At 39.6% G+C, this 12,780-nt stretch overlaps 1 pseudogene; it reads right to left on the reverse strand.

Moving 5' to 3' along the window:
* Positions 1-5,368: 5,368 nt before the first annotated feature.
* LOC129653906 (protein tyrosine phosphatase type IVA 2-like) lies at positions 5,369-6,014 on the reverse strand (annotated as a pseudogene).
* Between the last annotated feature and the right edge of the window lie 6,766 nt (positions 6,015-12,780).

Below are 12,780 nucleotides of genomic sequence, written 5' to 3' on the forward strand. Positions count from 1 at the left end.
GAGTCAACTCTTCACGTGAGGTGGCCGAAGTACGGGAGTTTCAGCTGTAGCATCATTCCTTCCAAAGAAATCCCAGGGCTGATCTCCTTTAGAATGGACTGTTGAAACTCCTTGCAATCCAAGGGACTCTCAAGAGCCTTTTCCAACACCACAGTTCAAAAGCATCAATTCTTCAGTGCTCAGCTTTCTTCACAGTCCAACTCTCGCATCCATACATGACCATTGGAAAAAACATAGCCTTGACTAGACGGACCTTTGTTGGCAAAGTAATGTCTCTGCTTTTCAATATGCTATCTAGGTTGGTCATGACTTTCCTTCCAAGGAGTAAGCGTCTTTTAATTTCATGGCTGCAATCACAATCTACAGTGATTTTGGAGCCCAAAAAGATAAAGTCTGACACTGTTTCCACTGTTTCCCCATCTATTTCCCATGAAGTGATGGGACCAGATGCCATGATCTTCGTTTTCTGAATGTTGAGCTTTAAGCCAACTTTTTCACTTTCCTCTTTCTCTTTCATCAAGAGGCTTTTTAGTTCCTCTTCACTTTATGCCATGAGGGTGGTGTCTTCTGCATATCTGAGGTTATTGATATTTCTCCAGGCAATCTTGATTCCAGCTTGTGCTTCTTCCAGCCCAGCATTTCTCATGATGTACTTTGCATATAAGTTAAATAAGCAGGGTGACAATATATAGACTTGAAGTGCTCCTTTTCCTATTTGGAACCAGTCTGTTTTTCCATGTCCAGTTCTAACTGTTGCTTCCTGACCTGCATACAGATTTCTCAAGAGGCAGGTCACGTGGTCTGGTATTCCCATCTCTTTCAGAATTGTCCACAGTTTATTGTGATACACACAGTCAAAGGCTTTGGCATATTCAATACAGCAGAAATAGATGTTTTTCTGGAACTCTACTGCTTTTTCGATGATCCAGCAGATGTTGGCAATTTGATTCCTGGTTCCTCTGCATTTTCTAAAACCAGTTTGAACCTCTGGAAGTTCACAGTTCACGTATTGCTGAAGCCTGGCTTGGAGAATTTTGAGCATTACTTTATTAGTGTGTGAGATGAGTGCAATTGTGCAGTAGTTTGAGAATTCTTTGGCATTGCCTTTCTTTGGGATTGGAATGAAAACTGACCTTTTCCAGTCCTGTGGCCACTGCTGAGTTTTCCAAATTTGCTGGCATATTGAGTGCAGCACTTTCACAGCATCATGTTTCAGGATTTGAAATAGTTCACCTGGAAGTCCATCACCTCCACTAGCTTTGTTCATAGTGATGCTTTCTAAGGCCCACTTGACTTCACATTCCAGGATGTCTGGCTCTAGGTGAGTGATCACACCATCATGATTATCTTGGTCTTGAAGATCTTTTTTGTACAGTTTTTCTGTGTATTCTTGCCACCTCTTCTTAATATCTTCTGCTTCTGTTATGTCCATACCATTTCTGTCCTTTGTGGACCCCATCTTTGCATCTGTACAGATCAGTTCAGTTCAGTCACTCAGTCATGTCCGACTCTTTGCGACCCCATGAATCACAGCATGCCAGGCCTCTCTGTCCATCACCAACTCCCGGAATTCACTCACTCACGTCCATCGAGTCAGTGATGCCATCCAGCCATCTCATCCTCTCTCGTCCCCTTCTCCTCCTGCCCCAATACCTCCCAGCGTCAGAGTCTTTTCCAATGAGTCAACTCTCGGCATGAGCTGGCCAAAGTACAGGAGTTTCACCTTTAGCATCATTCCTTCCAAAGATATCCCAGGGCTGATCTTCTTCAGAATGGACTGGTTGGATCTCCTTGCAGTGCAAGGGGACATCTTTGCATAAGTAGTATATATTTGAATTTGTTTCTAACTGTAATTATACGCACACATATTTTGTCTCTGCATTCCTTTAACCTTGTATCTTTTTAAAAACTTTCTTTTAACATTAGTTAATTTTTCTATGTCCAATTTTTAATATTTTCTCTATAGCTATGATATAATAATAATGCCAGGTATTTTACTTCAAGTAGCACTTAAAAATTTTAAATGCATTTATTATATTTTGCTTTTCTATCATTTTTAAGGCTATATTAGCAACTCTAAAATATCAGATAATTTAATCTGAGGTATGTAATATAAGGTATGTAATCCAATAGTTTTGCTTCAAATCTTCTTTCCCCAAGTATTTGTGAATCCTTGACTATATAGCCAGGAATTCTGATTGAGATTATTCTTATTATATTAAATAGTATCTTCATGTAGTACCTCTTTTAATTTTTACTTGTGTCTCATGTTTCAAAACTGATCTTAAAACATTTATTTTGAAGATATCTTTTCAGCTTCAATAGTATTCTTATTTGGGACCAGATGATTCTTTGTTGTGGAGAGCTGTCCTGGACATTGTAGGATATTTAGCAAGCTATGGTTAGTTGTAACGATCAAAAATGTCTGCAGATTTTGCCAAATCTTCTCTGGGGATAGGTAATATCACCTGTTATTTTGTTAGAGACTTCATTGAATCTACAGATTGGTTCGTATGAATATCTTAACAACATTAATTCTTCCAGTCCATGAATGAAGGATATCTATTTCTTTACATAATTTTTAATTTTCTTCATCAGGTTTTCAAAGTTCGGAGTATGGGTCTTACATCTACTTGTTTAAGTATATTTCTAGGTATATTTCTTTTAAATGTAATTTTAAAGGGAATATTTTCTTGATTTCTTTCTTACAGTTCATTATCAATGTATTAAAAATACTTTTATGTGTGTTTGCATTGATTCAGGTTGGTGCTGAATTTTTTTTTTAAATAGTTAACAAGAACAGTGATCGACATAACCTATTATTTATTGAATTCAGATATACTATGCATGTTTAAAACATTATCTTATTTAATCCTCACAATAATGTCAATTTTCAGAAGACTAAAGTACTTGAAGAAATTCAGTTAGAATGAACATACCAAGTTTTCAAAGATGTGGACTAGTACTTTTATCTACTGCTAACAAATACAGAGGTGGCACTAGTGGTAAATAACCCATCTGCCAACACAGGAGACATAAGGGACATGGGTTTAATTCCTGGGTTGGGAAGATCCCTGGAGAAGGGCATGACTACCCACTCCAGTATCCTTGCCTGGAGAATCCCACAGACAGAGGAGTCTGGTGGGCTACATTCCACAGTGTCACAAAGAGTCAGACACAACTGAAGCGACTTACCATGCAACACAAATACAAATTGGAAGAGTTTTTTTTTTAAACAGGATGGTAGTTTCTTTAAAATTTAAAACATGCATATGTTCCAGTCATTCAACACCTAGGTATTTATAATGGAAAAGAAGACACGAAGATTTGTACAAATATTCATAAAGCTTTAGAATTGATGTCTTTGAACTGTGGTGCTGGAGAAGACTCCTGAGAGTCCCTTGGACATCAAGGAGATCAAATCAGTCAATCTTAAGGGAAATCAATCCTGAATACTCATTGGAAGGGCTGATCCTGAAGCTGAAACTCCAGTATTTTGGTCATTTGATGCAAACAGCTGACTCACTGGAAAATCCCCAATGCTGGGACAGATTGAGGGCAGAAGGAGAAGGGAACATTAGAAGATGAGATAGCTGGATGGTAAAACCAATGCAATGGACATGAACATGGGCAAACTTTGGGAGATGCTGAGGGACAGAGAGGCCTGGCCTGATGCTGTCCATGGGGTTGCAAAGAGTCTGGCATGACTGGGCAACTGAACAGCAACAACTAGAAACTATAAAAATGTCTATCAAAAATTGAATAAATTAATAAACTTTGGTATAGATACCATTGGGATATTTCTCAGCAATACAAAGGAACACAATTTAAAAAAAAAAATTCAACTATAAAAAAATCTCAAAATCTATGCTGGATGAAAGAAACCAGGAAAAACTAGAATGCATTCTATCTATATAGAGTTCTAAAATAATACCTATTGATCTATAAGGCTAGAAAGCAGATCAATGGTTACCTAAAGACATTGTGGCGATGGGGGCAGTCATGTAACAAAAGGGCATAAAACATGTATAGTTGCATGCATTCATTTTCTCCATTATATGACTATTAAGAAGCTTAGGTAGGATGATTTTTTCATTAAATTTTTACTTACATGCAATCAAATTCACTCAATTTAAGTAAATTTTGAACTACTGTAATTGTTTATAGTTGTATAACTGCAGTAGAGCCTTTTCCTCACCATAAAGTTTCTTACTTTTTTATTATACCCACTCCCAACCACAGGCATTCTCTATTCTACCTTGTTGTTTTTCAGTCACTAAGTCATGTCTGCATGACTGCAGCATGCCAAGCCCCTCTGCCCTCCACTATCTCCCAGAGTTTGCTCAGATTCATATCCATTGAGTTGGAGATGCTATATAACCATCTCATCCTGTGCCAACCTCTTCTCCTCCCTCCTTCAATCTTTCCCAGCATCAGGATCTTTTCCAGTGAGTCGGCTCTTCATATCAGTTGGCCAAAGTATTGGAGCTTCAGCATCAGTCCTTCTAGGGTTAATATCATTTAGGATTGACTGGTTTGATCTCCTTGAAGGACTCTCAAGAGTCTTCTCCAGCACCACAATTCAAAGACATCGATTCTCCAGCGCTCAGCCTTCTTTATGGTCCAACTTTCACATCTATATGTGATTACTGAAAAAAAAACATAGTTTTTACTTATATGGACCTTTGCCAACAAAATGATGTCTTTGCTTTGTAATACTCTGTCTAGGTTTGTCATAGCTTCTGTTCCAAGGAACTAGCATCTTTTAATTTCACAGCTGCAGTCACTGTCCACAGTGATTCTGGACCCCAAGAAAATAAAATCTGTCACTGCTTCCACCTTTTCCCCATCTATTTGTCATGAAGTGATGGGACTGGTTGCAGTGATCTTAGTTTTTTGAATGTTGAGTTTTAGGCCAGCTTTCTCACTCTCTTCTTTCACCCTCATCAAGAGGCTCTATAGTTTCTCTTCAATTTCTGCCATTAGAGTGATATCATCTGAGGTTATTGATATTTCTCCTGGCAAACTTGATTCCAGCTTGAGATACACCCAGCCTGGCATTTCCCATGATGTACTCTGTGTAAGTTAAATAAGCAAGGTAACAGTATACAGATTTGACATACTCCTTTCTTAATTTTGAACCAGTCTGTTTTTCCATGTCCAGTTCTAACTGTTGCTTTTTTTTTTCTTTTCTTAAACATTTAATTCACATTATAGAGGGATTTATGTTTGCTTTTTTCCAATCATTAACAGTGGTTGAGGAGTACTGAATCCATCACTACTTTGATAACACAGTAGATTCCATATTCACTTTTCCAGGTACCAAGAGATCCCTATAAATCAAATCAGCCTTTGTATATACTTATTTTTACTGAACACAGTAATGCCTGTTGGTATCTCTGAAGCATAATCACATCTTAGGTTGGTATTTCTCCAGGTAAAGCAGCTGTTTGGAATTGAATGCTCCCCTTCTTTTTTTGTCTTATAAATTGAACTGCATCTTCATTCCACATGTGTGCTTCATTCAACATTCCACGTTCAATCAAAGCAAGTGCAACCGGTACAGGTCCCCTTCCCAATCCTGCAATGCAGTGTGCTACAGCACAGCAACCTTGTTCTTCAGGATATTTGGTTTTAGTAGGCTTAGCCAACAGAGAAGACAATGGCACTCCACTCCAGTACTCTTGCCTGGAAAATCCCAGGGATGGGGGAGACTGGTGGGCTGCCGTCTATAGAGTCTCACAGAGTCGGACACGACTGAAGTGACTTAGCAGCAGCAGCAGACTTAGCCAATCATCTACTACCTGACTAGGGGGTGGTGCTCCACTGTCAAAAGGCCAATCTAGAACGTGAATTTCCTTCTTTTTCAATATGTAGCATCATAAACTCGAGCCAAAGTTGTCACTTCATACTTCTTAAGTTCCTCTGTAAACGAACTTGTTGAGGGTAGCAGTGGTAGGGTTGTGGGTTATCAGAAAACTCATGTTCTCACAGGAGATCTCCATAAGGGCTGGACGGTTCCTTATGGCAAATAAAAAGTGTGACTGTGCATGTGTGTGTGATGGTAAAAATGAAAAAAGAAAAAAATAAATAAATCTTGAAAAGTTTCACAGCAGAAAAGATTAAAAAGACCACTAAAATGTCTAAATCAGTTTTCTCTATTCAACTAGCTTATTCTTTCAGAAACTTCTCTCTTTGAGATAAGCAGATAAGCAGAACTATTTAGAATCCACTTGAATCCAAATTCAACTTGGGCCTCAGTGTCTGCTGATGGATACCATAAGACTACCAAACACACACACACACACACACACACACACAAATCCAACTACATGCAACGCTTAAGCAGCCTTTACTACCTTTAGGCACTAGTGAGACAAGTTAAAAGCGTAGGTCGCTCTCCACTTTTGTTTACTTGATGCTTAATTTTACTGGAGTCATCAAAATAAATATGCTTGCAAAAAAAAAAAAAAATCCAACTATTTCTGAGATCAATCTGGGTGTCCAGAGTCTTCAAGGTGATAGTAATTATGGCACATAGACCCTCCAAGCTCACTTGTCAGCGGAAACACCGTGCTGAGCCTGGCAGAAGTCTGCCCTCAGCGCTCAGAAGCGCCATAAATATGCAACCTATATTCCAACGAAAAACACTACATAACTGAGGCCTGGGCACTGAACTCTGGCGGCAGCAGTGGCGGGGACTCCTCGCCAGCCTCTGAGGGGACACCCAGCTCGGCCGGCAATGGCGCATGTCCGAGCCCGGTCTAGATACTGCTGCTCCTCTTGCTGCTATGGCCACCGCTGCCCTGTGGTGTCACCTCGGCGCTGTGACCTACCGCCGCTGCCAGCTCCAGCCGCTACCCGTTGGACGACGGTTACCTGCATATAGGTTTATCAAGAGACAGGTAATAGGATCTGGCATGCCCATATCGTTAAGAATTTTCCACAGTTCATTATGATCCACACAGTCAAAGGCTTTAGCATAGTCAATGAAGCAAAAGTAGATCTTGTTGTTGTTGTTGTTGTTTTTTAATTCCCTTGCTTTCTCTATGATCCAACAAACATTGGCAATTTAATGTCTGGTTCCTCTGGCTTTTCTAAATTCTGCTGGTAACTGTGGAAGTTCTCTATTCATGGTCTGCTGAAGCCTAACTTGAAGGATTTTGAGCATTTCTTTGCTAGCGTGTGAAATGAGTGCAATTGTGTGGTGGATTGAACATTCTTTGGCATTGCCCTTCTTTGGGATTGGAATTCTTTGGGATTGGAACTGACCTTTTCCAGTCCTGCAGCCACTGCTGAGTTTTCCAAATTTGGTGACATACTGAGTGTAGCACTTTAAAAGAATCACCTTTTAGGATTTTAAAAAGCTCAGCTGGAATTCCCTTGCCTGCTTTGTCTACATTCATTATAAGTTTACTTTTATTTTATAAGCTGCAAATATTTAAAATCATACAGTATATAATCTCTTGTATTTGACTCTTAACTTGGCATACTGGTATGAAAATCATCCAGGTTATTACATGTGTTAATATTGCATTTCCTTTTGTTTCTGAGTGTTATTTCATAGTATGACTATCCTAGATTTTTTTTTAGTTTACTCATGTTTTAATTGAAGGATAATTGCTTTACATAATTTTGTTGTTTTCTGTCAAACCTCAACATGAATGAATCAGACATAGGTATACATATGTCCTCTTGCTCTTGAACCTCCCTCTCATCTCCTTCCCATCCCACCCCTCTAGGTTGATACAGAGACCCTGTTTGAGTTTCCTGAGCCATACAGCAAATTCTCTTTGGCTATATATTTTACATATGGTAATGTAAGTTTCCACCTTACTCTCTGCATACATCTCACCCACTTCTCCCCTCTTCCCATGTCCATAATTCTGTTTTCTATGTCTGTTTCTCCATTGCTGTCCTGCAAATAAAGTCTTCGATACCATCTTTCAAGATTCTGTATATATAGGTGTTAATATATGATATTTATCTTACTTTTTCTGACTTAGTTCAGTCTGTATAATAGGCTCTAGGTTCATCAACCTCATTAGATCTGACTCAAATTTGTTCCTTTTTATGGCTGAGTAATACTCCATTGTGTTTATATACTACAGCTGCTTTATCCATTCATCTGTGGATGAACGTCTAGGTTGCTTCAATGTTTTAACTATCGTAAATAATGCTGCAATGAACACTGGGTTACATGTGTCTTTTTCCATTTTGGTTCCCTCAGAGTATATGCCTATGAGTGAGATTGCTGGGTCATATGGTGGTTTAAGTTCAGTTGTCCAACTATTTGCTGCCCCATGAATTGTAGGACGCCAGGCCTCCCTGTCCATCACCAACTCCCAGTGTTCACTCAGACTCACCTTCATTGAGTCAGTGATGCCATCCAGCCATCTCAGCCTCTGTCGTCCCCTTCTCCTCCTGCCCCCAATCCCTCCCAGCATCAGAGTCTTTTCCAATGAGTCAACTCTTCGCATGAGGTGGCCAAAGTACTGGAGTTTCAGCTTCAGCATCATTCCCTCCAAAGAAATTCCAGGGCTGATCTCCTTCAGAATGGACTGGTTGGATCTCCTTGCAATCCAAGGGACTCTCAAGAGTCTTCTCCAACACCACAGTTCAAAAGCATCAATTCTTCGGTGCTCAGCCTTCTTCACAGTCCAACTCTCACATCCATACATGACCACTGGAAAAACCATAGCCTTGACTAGACAGACCTTTGTTGGCAAAGTAATGTCTCTGCTTTTCAATATGCTATCAGCTTGGTCATAACTTTCCTTCCAAGGAGTAAGCGTCTTTTAATTTCATGGCTGCAGTCACCATCTGCAGTGATTTTGGAGCCCCCAATAATAAAGTCTGACACTCTTTCCACTGTTTCCCCATCTATTTCCCCATGAGGTGATGGGACCAGATGCCGTCTTTGTTTTCTGAATGTTGAGCTTTAAGCCAACACTCTCCACTTTCACTTTCATCAAGGGGCTTTTTAGATCCTATTCACTTTCTGCCATTAGGGTGGTATCATCTGCATATCTGAGGTTATTGATATTTTTCCTGGCAATCTTGATTCCAGCTTGTGCTTCTTCCAGCCCAGTGTTTCTCATGATGTACTCTGCATAGAAGTTATATAAGCAGGGTGACAATATACAACTTTGACGTACTCCTTTTCCTATTTGGAACCAGTCTGTTGTTCCATGTCCAGTTCTTACTGTTGCTTCCTGACCTGCATACAGATTTTTCAAGAGGCAGGTTAGGTGGTCTGGTATTCCGAAATCTTTCAGAATTGTCCACAGTTTATTGTGATCCACACAGTCAAAGGCTTTGGCATAGTCAATAAAGCAGAAATAGATGTTTTTCTGGAACTCTCTTGCTTTTTCCATGATCCAGCGGATGTTGTCAATTTCCTCTGCATTTTCTAAAACCAGCTTGAACATCTGAAAATTCATGGTTCACGTATTGCTGAAGCCTGGCTTGGAGAATTTTGAGCATTACTTTACTAGCATGTGAGATGAGTGCATTTGTGCCATACTTTGAGCATTCTTTGGTATTGCCTTTCTTTGGGCTTGGAATGAAAACTGACTTTTTCCAGTCCTGTGGCCACTGCTGACTTTTCCAAATTTGCTGGCATATTGAGTGCAGCACTTTCACAGAATCATCTTGTAGGATTTAAAAGAGCTTAACTGGAATTCCATCACCTCTACTAGCTTTGTTCATAGTGATGCTTTCTAAGGCCCACTTGACTTCACATTCCAGGATGTCTGGCTCTAGGTGAGTGATCACACCATCATGATTATCTGGGTCGTGAAGATCTTTTTTGTACAGTTCTTTGTATTCTTGCCACCTCTTCTTATTCTGCTTCTGTTAGGTCCATACCATTTCTGTCCTTTATCGAGCCCATCTTTGCATGAAATGTTTCCTTGGTAGCTCTAATTTTCTTGAAGAGATCTCTTGTCTTTCCCATTCTGTTGTTTTCCTCTATTTCTTTGCATTGATCGCTGAAGAAGGCTTTCTTATCTCTTCTTGCTATTCTTTGGAACTCTGCATTCAGATGCTTATATCTTTCCTTTGCTCCTTTGCTTTTCGCTTCTCTTCTTTTCACAGCTATTGGTAAGGCCTCCCCAGACAGCCATGTTGCTTTTTTGAATTTCTTTTCCATGGGGATGGTCTTGATCCTTGTCACCTGTACAATGTCACAAACCTCATTCCATAGTTCATCAGGCACTCTATCAATCAGATCTAGGCCCTTATATCTATTTCTCACTTCCTCTGTATAATCATAAGGGATTTGATTTAGGTCATACCTGAATGGTCTAGTGGTTTTCCCTACTTTCTTCAATTTCAGTCTGAATGTGGCAATAAGAAGTTCAGGATCTGAGCCACAGTCAGCTCCTGGTCTTGTTTTTGTTGACTGTATAGAGCTTCTCCATCTTTGGCTGCAAAGAATATAATCAATCTGATTTCAGTGTTGGCCATCTGGTGATATCCATGTGTAGAGTCTTCTTTTGTGTTGTTGGAAGAGGGTGTTTGCTATGACCAGTGCATTTTCTTGGCAAAACTCTATTAGTCTTTGCCCTGCTTCATTCCATATTCCAAGGCCAAATTTGCCTGTTACTCCAGGTGTTTCTTGACTTCCTACTTTTGCATTCCAGTCCCCTATAATGAAAGGGACGTCTTTTTTGGGTGTTAGTTCTAAAAGGTCTTGTAGGTCTTCATAGAACCATTCAACTTCAGCTTCTTCAGCATTACTGGTTGGGGCATAGACTTGGATTACTGTGATATTGAATGGTTTGCCTTGGAAACGAACAGAGACATTCTGTCGTTTTTGAGACTGCATCCAAGTACTGCATTTCGGACTCTTTTGTTGACCATGATGGCTACTCCATTTCTTCTGAGGGATTCCTGCCCGCAGTAGTAGATATAATGGTCATCTGAGTTTAATTCACCCATTCCAGTACATTTCAGTTCTCTGATCCCTAGAATGTTGACATTCATTCTTGCCATCTCTTGTTTGACCACTTCCAAGTTTCGTTGATTCATGGACCTGACATTCCAGGTTCCTATGCAATATTGCTCTTTACAGCATTGGACCTTGCTTCTATCACCAGTCACATCCACAGCTGGGTATTGTTTTTGCTTTGGCTCCATCCCTTCATTCTTTATGGAGTTATTTCTCTGCTGATCTCCAGTAGCATATTGGGCACCTACTTACCTGGGGAGTTCCTCTTTCAGTATCCTATCATTTTGCCTTTTCATACTGTTCACAGGGTTCTCAAGGCAAGAATACTGAAGTGGTTTGCCATTCCCTTCTCAAGTGGACCACTTTCTGTCAGATATCTCCACTGTGACCCACCCGTCTTGGGTTGCCCCACTGGCATGGCTTAGTTTCATTGAGTTAGACAATGGTGTGGTCCTAGTGTGATTAGATTGACTAGTTTTCTGTGAGTATGGTTTCAGTGTGTCTGCCCTCTTATGCCCTCTTGTAACACCTACCATCTTACTTGGGTTTCTCTTACCTTGGGCGTGGGGTATCTCTTCACAGCTGCTCCAGTGAAGCACAGCCGCTGCTCCTTACCTTGGACGAGGGGTATCTCCTCACTGCCACCCTTCCTGACCTTCAACGTGGGATAGCTTCTCTAGGCCCTCCTGCGCCCGTGCAGCCACTGCTCCTTGGACGTGGGGTTGGGGTTAAACCTATATGGTGGTTTAATTCCTAGCTTTTTAAGGAAACTCCATACCATCTTCCATAGTAGCTGTATCAATTTACATTCCCCCCAACAGTGCAAGAAGGTTCCCTTTTATCCACACCCTCTCCAGCATTTATTGTTTGTAGATTTTTTGATGATGGCCATTCTAACCAGTGTGAGGTGATAATCTCATTGTAGTTTTGATTTGCATTCCTAGAATTTATTTGTCCATTTACCACTTATGGGTTTGTACACTTGCTTCTAGATTTTGTTTATTATCTGTCCACATATTTCTGTAGGCATGTTTTTATTTCCTTTGGGTAAATGGGTAGGAGTAAAATTGCTGGATCCTGTGATAAGTATCTGTTTACCTTTATGATACTGACATACTGCTTTCCAAAGTGGTTGGGGCATCTAGCATTTGCATTGCTAATTTTCAAAATTTTCAGTTGGCACATGCTCACCCACATTTGGTTCATTAGTTTTTAGCTGTTCTAGTTGGTATATACTGGTATTTTATTGTTGTTTAATTTACATTTTTTCATGAATATTGATGTTGTGCTTATTAAATACACACACACACACACACACACACATATATATATAATTTAGAAGTATATGTTCAAATAGTAGGACCATTGTTTCTTATTGGGTTGTTAATCTTATTATTGAGTTGCATGACTTTTGTATATATTCTGGATATAAACTCCTTTTCAGATATGTTTTCAAAAAGTTTCTTCAAGTGCACTTGCCTTCTTGTCATCTTAATTTTCACATTGGGAGACATTATTATTTTACTTTACTTACTTCCCTTTTATCATTCTTTTGTAACTTATTATTATTTTTGCTATCTTTGAAAAATCTTTACCTAACTCAATATCACAAAAAAATTCTCCTTTATTATTAAAAAATGGGAAGTCCTTTATTGCTTACTTGCCTAGATTAATGATCAAAGGTAAGACCTATTTTAGCATGGGCACTTCATGCTACCTCTACCTATGTGTAAATCCAATTCTTTACATTATGCTTATGGTGCATCTGCTTCAATTGCCCAGCCAATACCATGGTATTTATTCCACGAATATGGAAGAATGTTGAT

This window comes from Bubalus kerabau, chromosome 5 (genome assembly GCF_029407905.1).
Source record: "Bubalus kerabau isolate K-KA32 ecotype Philippines breed swamp buffalo chromosome 5, PCC_UOA_SB_1v2, whole genome shotgun sequence".
In the NCBI taxonomy this organism is placed as follows: domain Eukaryota; kingdom Metazoa; phylum Chordata; class Mammalia; order Artiodactyla; family Bovidae; genus Bubalus; species Bubalus kerabau.